This window comes from Myotis brandtii, unplaced genomic scaffold, assembly GCF_000412655.1.
Source record: "Myotis brandtii unplaced genomic scaffold, ASM41265v1 scaffold115, whole genome shotgun sequence".
Classification (NCBI taxonomy): Eukaryota; Metazoa; Chordata; class Mammalia; order Chiroptera; family Vespertilionidae; genus Myotis; species Myotis brandtii.
This window is the reverse complement of record NW_005353967.1, coordinates 18040741-18049091: the sequence shown is the minus strand read 5'-3', so window position 1 is coordinate 18049091 and position 8351 is coordinate 18040741. Positions and strand designations below refer to the sequence as shown.

Genomic DNA, 8351 nt, shown 5'->3' with positions numbered 1-8351 from the left:
TGCTGGCCAAGAAGATGTAGTTTCTCAGCAGGACAGTAGGGGTCCTCACAAGCCCATTCTGCTATTTCCCAGAGCTGGTGATTCCCTGGCTCTGAAATGGGTGTCCAGGTGCTAGGGTAATTCCCACTGTGTCACACGTGCACCTGTGATTTCAGGGTGCACTCAGGACCCCGCAACGTTAATGGTTTCCTTTTGGGAAGTTATAAAAGCTTCAAAGCAAAATTTAATTTTCTTTCACTAAAAAGCCAGTTCAAGCCATGCATTACTTTTTCTGGTTAATTTTCCAAATTGTGCTGTGAAACCAAGTAAGCCAAAAGCTATAATTCATTGAGCTAACTATGTAAAGGCAAGTACAATCCATCAACGATGGATTTACAAGTCAAATTGCCAGTAGGTAGCCATAATTCAAACATTACATGCAAACTTTTAAAATATCAAAGTACACAATGGACATGGTTAAAAAAAATAACCCACCAAGTTAGATTTTTAAGAAAAAACAATTGTTTTCTCTTTTCCATTTCTTCCTACTTGTCAGACACAATCACTTTTTAACAATATTTGGTCTTAGTGTTTCTAGATGTTACCACCATAAAGCTTCTATTTCTATTTTTTATTCTTAATTTTAAAAGTATCTATTGACTTCTACCAATAAGATTAAAATTATATTTACTAACTCTAAAATTTACCTTTCCCCTCCCTTGCCTCAATTTTGTTGATAGCTATATGATTGTTTTACATTATTGCAACTGGCTATTTTCATAAATCTAATTAATATGCTTTAATGTCCAAATGTTATTCCATCCACTTTAGACACAATCCCCAGACTCCCCACAATGTAGAATGAGGATATTAGCATCTCCATCTTTCCTCTCCCTCCTTCCATCTCCAACCTCTGCAGATGTACCTTCGCCTTAAATGATCAAAGCTGACATTTCCCTTCTGTTCTATAGTCATCAAGTTCTCCCTGTTGGGTAGGATCTAAAAGTTGAGGTTCAGTAAAGCATGATTATGTCATTATGACAATGTAAATATTGTTCACAGAAAAGCTTAGCTTCTTTGCTTTGAGCAATTACTGTTTTCTTCTCCTTAGACACAATGTCATATTCTGTAGCTGCGTGAGCTGAATAAATACAGCTATTTACAGTACTTTGGCCAGAAACATAGTTCTTGCTCAAAAAATGTTAGCTATTATTATAATTATTGTTCAAGTTGGAAATTAGTTTCAGTTCAATATCATCTGATGTGGTACATCAACATTGTTAAATTACTTTGATCATTTAGTTTTGTTTGTATTTAATTTATTTTTATATTCGGACAAGCATAAGGTATTTAAACTTACTTTTGTGAGAGGATCATTACAATAAAGATAATTCCAGTCAATATTTTAGGTCCATGCCTTCCTCAAGATTTTCTGGAAACCCTGGTCTCAATCTATGGCATGTGCTTTGTAGGAGAAGAGTCTTTGTTATGCTTTTCCTTTAAAAATGTTTTAGCAAGGAATTAGTCATTGTGTGTGTGGTGGGGGGGAGGTGGGGTAGTGGGGGGGCCTGGAGTAGCAGGGAGAATGGGACCCTTGGTGGAAAACCAGATTTTGCATCGACAGTGACTGGGGCTGACCCCTTTAGACTGAGTGGGCACCCCTGGGATTCCGGGACCGAGCCAGGAAAGAGACCAGCGGTGGGAAAGACAGACTTTCTCACACCAGGTCATATTGATTTAAATATTAAACAGAGTGAAGTGGGACATAAATTATGCAGCCACTACATTTTCTGTTGATTTCTTCCCTTCCTTAGAAAGTTGAGCTGGAGAAAGGAAGGGAAGCTGAGTGGAGTCTTACCTGGGTGACCACAGCAGCAGCAGGGACCCTGCTCATGGTGCTGGCCACCTGGGCTGGGTCCAGTGGCGTCTACGCAGACTCAGTCCTGCCCCGACCCAGCCCGGGAACCACGAGGGAATCCCACCCTGTTATTCTTGTTAGTCAGACCCTTCTAACCTTTCGTTAGCTCACCTGTAAACTATGAAGCAATGGAGGCCTGGCTCAGTGCTTGAGCTTTGACCTATGAACCAGGAGGTCATAGTTCGACTCCCAGTCAGGGCACATTCCCCGGGTTATAAAAAAAAATATTTTTTTAAAAAGGAGCAATTGGGACTGGCACCCACAGGGAGTTGATGGCGGGAGTGGAAAAGTATGTCACCTCTTTCGGAATGCAAACAATGCCGTGTCCAGAGAGGAAAGGAAAACAGGGTTACAGAATGAGGAAATTCTTTGAATTGCCTGTAGGAAGACTCCTCTTTATGGGCGGAAGGTACAAGCCCCGTCGGATACTGGTCAAGGATGACAACTACCAGCTTCGGGAAACCCCACTGGGCTCTCTCAGACTGGAAAACCCCCAAACGGAGGATGGCCTGCCGCCTCTCAGATTGTAGTTGGGATGCTCGCTCATGTCTGCTTCGGCGTGAGAATCCTGCTCCGCTGGAGCGGGAGGGCTGTGCCTTGGATAGTCAGTCACTCTTCTGTCTTATCATTTGTGTGGTGTTTGGGGTACTGCTCAGGTCTTAATACTGGAATTTTTAAAGCCCATGTTCCCCACAGCAGTCCTCCAACAAGAATCATCCCTCCACAAACACCCAATTTGGCTCCAGGCCAACTCTGGGAAGGTGCTTTGTATGTAGAATGAAAACTAAGTAAGTGAAAGAACATAAACCTCTCCCTCACCCCAGACCCAGGGTCTGGCTAGTTGCCAATGGTTGCAAATTCCACAGTCCAGAACCTTTCACCGTGAGTTTTGTTTCCTGTCATTTCACCTGGTGGTGGGGGTGATGGTGGGGTGCAAGGTGTGCCTGCACCGAGTAGCTTTCAACAGCCGGAGTGTGCAGACAGGCAGACCCCGGGCTCTGTCCACCTCTCCTGAGAACATGACAGAGGGCTGCAAAGCTCAGACTGACACCCTGAACAATCCAAAAGTCCTTGCCAGCCCAGGGGCCAAGGTCAAACCGCTGGCTCTCCAGGGAGGCCAGCTCGTTCAAATGCTAAGCAAATGTTCCCTGAAAGAAACTGACCCCAGACGAGATTCTTTCCTAAGTTAGGTCATCTGCAAAGTGGTTTAGAGAAAGTCAAATGCACTGCCTTGAATGGATGACCTTCCGAACAACATGCAGTTTGTGGGGTAGAAATTCTACTTCAAAAACAAATCTTGGCCGAACTTTCTGTTTGCACTGTCTTGCTTTGGCCTGCGTCTGTCAGATGCGCAGCTTGAAACACTGTCCTTATCCTCCCGCAAATCAGGTGCAGAGTGACTAAGAACACAGGCGAGCAGTTTCAATAACAGCTCAACAATAGCTGGATGTGGGTCTTTGTGGATGTCACAACGTAGATCTGAGCTTAGGTTCTTTGGATGCTTTGTCATTTGCTTTGCAGAGGAACTGACACCTAGAGAGTTTACCACCTCTGAAGTGTGTGTTACAGGAAACTAAACCCACAGACCCAGGTCTTAACCTGGTAGGAGTTTACAGTCTCAGCTATCAAAAGCTGCTATCCTCTGTCTCTCCTTCCTTCCCTCTCTCCCTTTCTTCCTTCCTCTCTGTGGAAGTCTTAGTGGAAGCAGGAAGGATTTTTTAAAAAGTTAACATTCTTTTAAAAAATATATATATTTTATTGATTTTTTGCAGAGAGGAAGGGAGAGGGGTAGAGTAGAGAGTTAGAAACATCAATCAGCTGCCTCCTGTACACCCCCTACTGGGGATGTGCCTGCAACCAAGGTACGTGCCCTTGACTGGAATCGAACCTGGGACCCTTGAGTCCGCAGGCTGACGCTCTATCCACTGAGCCAAACCGGTTAGGGCAAAAGTTAACATTCTTTAGTGTGTGGTTCTTGATCTGACTCTGAACCTGTTGCCTCTGAACTGGAGTGAGATGCCGCTGACTTCTAAGTCATTCTGACACCAGTCACCTCAGTCTAATCATGGGCCTTTGCAGAGATCCCCAGGCAGATAACACACGTATACATACGTGCCCACTGCAAGGTCTCTGGTTCTATAAGGCAGAGCGATAGTCCTCTTATTAATGAGGTGCCCCCCCCCCCAAATCAAATCACTCAGAAGTACTCTGAAAATATAAAAACATGCAACTTCGGAATGGTTCTATTTGCTTGAATTTTTACTTTTCACCTTTTTAAAAAGTTGAAAGTGTAGTTTTAAAATATCATTTAAAAAAAAAGGCTTTGACAAAGCAATTCCGGGGGAGCTTCTGCTGTGAGTGGGAAGGAGGGTGAGCTGCTTTGACAGTGGCCCAGTTTTGTTTACAGGACAAATGTGGGAGAGGCGGTGCAACACTAGACTGAGAGCCAGCAGGCCTGCCACCGCTGTTAAGTGTAGCTCTGAGTTATCAAACCTCCCAGTAAAGGAGGACTCTACCCAAAACAATGGCTGAGGTCAGTCCTCTCTCTGGTGGCAGGATTCTGGGAGAGACTGAGCGGCTGCCATCTGGTGGAGACTCCTTCATATCACTACTGCTCTGGGCTGCGGCGGGAGAAGGCAGACCAGAGAGGAGGCGGGTGTGGTGGTGGTGCTCCCCTTTAGACACCCACGAAGCTGAAACCCAACCCAACACCGGCCCCCACCCTTCACCTTCTCTCTTTGCTCGAAATGAATGAAAATACTTGCCTATGTATTCATTCAACATAGCTCCTGTCTCTATCCCTGGGCTTGTGGGGCATCCAGATCTGGACATCCTGGGTCTTGTGCTTACTTAGAGCTATGAAGCTTGAAGACAAACATGGCTGAAGCGGGATTCGGTCTTTGAAAGGTGGAACTGGAAGAAAGCTATGAAAGTAAAGCCTTTACATCCACATGATGCAACATCTGGAGCAAGAGAGGACATTTCGTCCTTTTCAAATCCAGGAAATGTCTTTCCCAGAAGTTTCTAGGATCCCTCCCCTTGTAGATCATTGGCCCTAATCAGGGCACGCATCCATTCTTAAATAACTGCTGGGTCCAGGGGATTGGATGATTACACTTGTCAGACCCGTTCCTGGCTCTGGGGGTCAGAAAGTTTTATCTGATGTTTTTTTTTCTATTGGGCATGAACAGTGCTAATAACATTATTTGTTGTATCTTGATGTCTGCAAAATGCTGTGTTTTACAGACATCTTTCCATTTAAATCCTTAAAGCAGTGTGGTGAGTGCAGGTGTTATGATCCCCATTTTATAAATTAGAAATCAGTGCTCAATGACTAGTCAAGATGAAAGTGAAACTCAAAGTGTGGTCTCTGTGGTGTGAAGAATGTGTAGCCACTACCCAGTCTGCTGCACGCATGCACCTAGCACCTATACTGAGCCTCATAGCTCATTGGTTTTTCCCTGCTACTGGACTTTACCTCAATGACCCACTTCTGTGGCCACCTGCCACCTTGTCATGTCCTCAAACAGCTCCACCTCTGAAACTTGGGACTCTTGCTTCCTTTGTTCACACCTTCAGGTATTTTGCTTTTTTTTTCCTGCTTTCCCATCAAGGCTCTTCTTGACCCTGTATCCCTTGTCTCCTGCCCATCATCCTAACCTTTGAGCCCCTCCTGCTTCTTTTCCTTCTCTCACTTGCTTGGACCCCTTGGCAATGCTTCACTTATGTTCTCATTGGCCCCTCCATTTCCTCATGCTGGTCCTGTAGGCAGGACTCTGGCCTTGCTGATTCCTACCCAGGAATCCATCCTACCCCAGATTCCTGAACTGGAGTTTCTTTTTTTTAATTGATTTTAGAGAAAGAGGAAGGGAGAGGTATAGAGAGATAGAAACAGATGAGAGAGAAACATTGATTGGCTGCCTTCTACACAACCCCTACTGGGGATTGAGCCTGTAACCTAGGCATACTGTGACCGGGAATCGAACCTGTGACCTCTTGGTTCATGGGTCGATGCTCAACCACTGAGCCCCACCAGCTGGGCTGGAATTTCGTAATGCATTGAGAGAAAAGGCATCGTTACTGTTTTCAGCCCCAGCTTGGTTCTTGGGACTCTCTGTCTATGACCCCCAGTTGGGAGGCTCTCCACAAACCTCGCCCCTGCTACTGTCCCTCCCAGCAGAGAGATGACACCTGGGTCCCTCCGGGTGAATTCACCACTGAGCCAATGCCCTTCTCCCACCCGAGTCTTACCAGGCAGGAGCCAGACTTGACTGAGGAGAGACCTGAGAACATGACAATGGGGTATTACCCACTTAGGAAGGTGGTGAATAGATTCTAAATGAGGGTGGAATTTCCAAGAGAAATGACAAAAGTAAAAACCGGAAGAGCAACTCCTACATTAGGTCACTAACACCTGTGGCTGGGCTGGTGATGAAGGCTGAGGCCTGGAACTACAATGGGGCGCTGGGAGAGGTCACGACACCAGAACAGCCGAGGAGGAAGAGCACAGGAAGGGGAGAGTGGTGGAGGCCAAAGAAACCCGGAAAGCACAGTGCGAATCCCAGGGCCCGGCTCGCACGGCAGGTTCATTCAAGGGCAGGGCCCCCATACAGGCAGACCTCGACCTCGGGTCCACTCTGGATTTTCCTCCGTGTTTCTCTTTCCTGCTGTCTTTCTCCTGCTTTCAGTGCCCCCTCTCTTCCCTGCTCTTCATTCTTTCTCTCTTCACAAACCTGTTCTGACTCCACACTTGTCTCAAAGTCACCTCTTCAACACAAAGAACGGCCAACTTTCAAAGAAGAGGTAGAAATGGCTTCTGAGGAGCCGGATGACACCGAACCTTTCCAGCAAGCCCACAGGAGCTCTCTTGGTTGTTTTGCCATCTTTTTTTTTTTTTTTTAAACAAAACAAAAGCCAAGTTTATTTGTTCATTTCTTGCATCTGAAGTTCTCCTCCATGACATCCTTTGTCTGAGACTCTTTGTCATAATCCGTAACTACCACACAGCTGCAACCAACCACTTTACGGGGTTTCCCGCCCTGTCGACTTTTACAGAGGCCACCATTCCCCTAGTTTCTTGTCGTCAACCTTAATCAGGGAGATTCGGGGTTCAGCACAAAGAGCCTCTCCCAATGTGACGGACAGAGACTCATCACAGGTGGATGCAACTACACAAAGGTGGGCTTGGCGCTGGTCTGAGGCCTGGCAGCTTTGCGCATTCCGCGCGCTAGGCCGTGGTGAGGGAGGGCGGCCTGCAGCCCCTCTTGTAAAGCAGTGTTACGCCCATTACACCTCCAGCAGCAAGGCCTTCCTCGGCCATGGCGGTGGGATATGGGTAGAGCCGCATCTTGAATGCACCCAAACCTCGGTCTCCACTCAACTCCGCGGCGGCAGGGAAAGAGCTGTATTGCCATCTTTTCCTGTTTTGTTCACAGTTCCAATGAGCTCAATTCTCTGTCTATGTTCCTGCTCCCAGAAGACCCGAGCCCCTGGGGGAGAGGAAGGCAGCTGTAGAAGCAGGCACTCTGCTCACAACCACAGGTAAGAGGAAGAGACACAAGCCCTCTAAGCACAGACACGGAGTTCAGAGGTTTCCAGAGGCTCCCAACCCTATTGTTGAAAGCAACCATTCTACCACCTCCATAGCAGCTATAACAGAGAAGCTAAAATAACGAATGCTCTTTACGATGCTGCTTAACCATGAAGCAAGGATTACATTAGGTTCCGTGTACTGTGTTGAAAAATTTCGGGAGGGCTAAAGGGCGTTTGGGATTAATAAAATGCCACAGATGCTGTCGTTGCCTGCTCACACTGTTTGGACTCACTGATCCATTCTCCTTTCTCTGGCTGACATCCAACTGTCCATATCCGCACTGAGGGGTTTTCTGAAACCAGAAGGCGGCCTTCCTGAATGCAGTCCCGCTCAGAGGTACAGGAGTGCCCGGAAGTAAGACGCCCACCCCGGGAGCAGCAGCCCACCGGGAACCCTCAGATGTTGGTGTAGAAACCCACCGGCTCCTTGCCACTGCAGGGGCGCCATTCCCATCGCCCCCCAGAGTTTCCACCTGGGGCAGCTCCGGTTTCCCTCTGCGGGAACCCGGTTAATAGTGCCCTTTGGTGGCTGAGGTCCCAGCCGGTATCATTTCCCTGTGCTTCCCAGATAAACTATTTGTACTCACATCCTGTCTCAGAATCCGCCTCTGGAAAAGTCTACACTAATGTAGCAACGTTAGCTTCAGTTATGGAAGCAGTCATATATTTGAAACAAGACTTTTTCTCCATTGTTGCACACAAATGAGGTGTTCAGGAAAAAACAAAATGCTTTTCCTACCACCCACCTTTTCCCTGGGCAGGATCTCTCTCTCCCTCTCTCTCAGACATATAAATTATGTAAATATATAAATTTATGTACATACATTTATTTATGTAAATAGTTATAGTTCTACATGAAATT

The 8351-nt window shown here is 46.6% G+C and overlaps 1 pseudogene; it reads right to left on the bottom strand.

The window, feature by feature from the left end:
- Nucleotides 1–6802: 6802 nt before the first annotated feature.
- Nucleotides 6803–7220, bottom strand: LOC102240782 (annotated as a pseudogene).
- Nucleotides 7221–8351: the final 1131 nt, after the last annotated feature.